This window comes from Tupaia chinensis, unplaced genomic scaffold (genome assembly GCF_000334495.1).
Source record: "Tupaia chinensis unplaced genomic scaffold, TupChi_1.0 Scaffold000269_1, whole genome shotgun sequence".
Lineage (NCBI taxonomy): Eukaryota > Metazoa > Chordata > Mammalia > Scandentia > Tupaiidae > Tupaia > Tupaia belangeri.
Window position 1 is genome coordinate 25217 of NW_006159749.1, and position 2427 is coordinate 27643.

The 2427-nt window shown below is 45.9% G+C and overlaps 1 long non-coding RNA gene across 2 annotated transcripts in view; it reads right to left on the bottom strand.

The window, feature by feature from the left end:
- Positions 1-2427, bottom strand: part of LOC102491849 (uncharacterized) — a 38736-nt gene that overhangs the window by 21241 nt on the left and 15068 nt on the right. For both annotated transcript variants that reach the window (XR_001370433.2, XR_001370434.1), the window contains exon 4: positions 610-739. This is a non-coding gene — a long non-coding RNA (uncharacterized LOC102491849). The remainder of the gene's footprint in view (positions 1-609; positions 740-2427) is intronic.

Below are 2427 nucleotides of genomic sequence, written 5' to 3' on the forward strand. Positions count from 1 at the left end.
CTCTTTCCTGCATGTGATACATGATTTATGCATGGTTAAAAGTTTGATCTATTTCATTCCTGATAGCGAACACGGGCCCACGCAGACAGACAGGCAGGCAGAGGGACAGAAACAGGAAGGGGAAGGAGCACCCTCACATGGTCTTGTCATGCCATGCAACTATCATCAGATTTGGCTCTTCAGCATGAAGCACATTTAATAAGCGGGAACACCCTTACTAAATATCCAAATGTGATCTGCAGGGAGTTTTCAATGACAAATAACCATTTCATAGATAATTTAGCTGGTTAGAAAAAGCAAGCTGCTCTATCTCTGCGAGGAAGAGAGACCCATTAGACTGGGGTTCAAAGGGCCTTGTCGACATCCTCAGAAAAAGAGGGCTTGCTATTGTAAACTGACCAATCTCCAGTTGTTAATCTGAACATCATGCCGGGCGTGTATGCATGCATGCCCAAGATCCCGAGATGAATGGAGGAGAAGGGATTTGAACATGATCATCCCCCCCCCCCGGGGGGTGATTTTTGGCTGTCTCTCTGGCAAGCGCATGCACACACCCTATTACAAAAACAAAAAAACTTCTCCAAAAAAGAAAAGAAAAAAAATTCATACCTTTAAATCTTTGATCTCTTGTTCTTTTAGCAGTCACTCCCAGTCAGCCATATCATTATGATTAAATATCTTCATGTCACTGCATGATGTCTATAATCCTTTCTGAATAGCAAAGCAAGCTGCTCTATCTCTGCGAGGAAGAGAGACCCATTAGACTGGGGTTCAAAGGGCCTTGTCGACATCCTCAGAAAAAGAGGGCTTGCTATTGTAAACTGACCAATCTCCAGTTGTTAATCTGAACATGGCAAATAAATAAAACACACTTGAACATTTCTACCCTTCACTCTGCAGGTTCTTTCTGCATAACTGCCACATTTAACCCCTCAGAGAAGCACAGGCCGGCCATGTTTCACCCTCTCTGAAAGCATCAAACATCTTGCTATGGATGGCATATCAGCTTATGCAGACTTTTCTCTTTCTAAGAAATACCAAAATATTGGCAAACCTGACCATCAGTGGCACCCTGGTCTGACCAACACATTACTCTGCCATTACTCTGGCAAGAGAATCGATACTGGCAACCAAGGGAGACAGAAACCTCTGGATAAATTCCATTGTCATCGAGCACCACAGAAAAAAGGTGGCTCCAGCCCCATGCACACCAGCAGAGAGGCTGTAACAGGGCACCCTGACACCCCTTCCAAGGCGGTGACAGTGAAAGCCGAGGAGGGATCCGATACATGGTTCTTGCCTGCTGATACAAATGGACCCCTGCTCCCCACTGTGTGTCAGTGGGGATCAGCTGGAGAGCCTGAGATTACACCTGGCAATAACAGGGCCCATCCGCATCTCCACCTGGACGCCATCAGAAGAGGCCTCGAAAGTCAGGACTAAAACCATCAGCCAGCAGCAACGACAAAACCCCCACGTTGGGTATAATGGAGGCCAGGGTGGGAGGGACCCTGCACTGCTCTTCCCTCTGGCAGTGCCGAGGCAGCAGTCTCGCCAACTCTCCTGTGGTTAGAATAGTGCCAGGGAGAACCAATTACCACAGACAGTTAAACAAGGTAGAGGCAATAACAGCATAAGAAGAAAATATCTAAGTTGCAGTCCACTATTACTATACCAAGAATCAGCATGTATCAAACAGAAGGGAAAAAAAAGCTAATACCAATACAGAGATGACAGAGACATCCAAGTCACCTCAGGACAATTTCAGAACAGCCATGATAGAAACGCTTTGATGGATAATTACAAACATGTTCCAAACAAGTAAAGTATCCGAGAGCCTCGGGGAGGAATAGAAGATACAAAGAATTCTCTGGAGAGACTACGACTGAGTAACTGAATACCCGAGTGGGCTCAGCAGCAGAACGGAGAGGGGGGAGGCAGAGCACATGACAGAGACCATTCACTGTGCACACAGAGTACAGGCAGGAGAAACTAGGATGCAGGATGTAATTCCACGGGAGTTCCAAAAGGAGAAGCCGAAGAGAGTGGCACTAAAAGCACTCAGAAGAAATCACGGCTGAAAACGCCCCCAACTTGGCAAGTGGCTTCTGAACCTACTGACTGAGAGGCAGCTGTGCGAACCTCAGCAAATAGATGATACGATGCAAGACATCAAACTTTTGCACAGGAAGGACAAGGAGAAATCCTCAGAGGAGCCAGAAAAGAAGTTGCACCTTACATGCAGGGGAAAACAACTGGAGTGACAGCAGATTTCCCCAGAAAAGAGTCAAGCATATCTCAAATGCTGAAAGGAAGGAAACGTCAATCAAGAATCTTGTAACTAGCACGATCTATCCTTCAGGGATGAAGCAGAAATAAAGTCATTCCCAGCTGAAAATAAACTAAGAATTTGCTATTAGCAGGAAT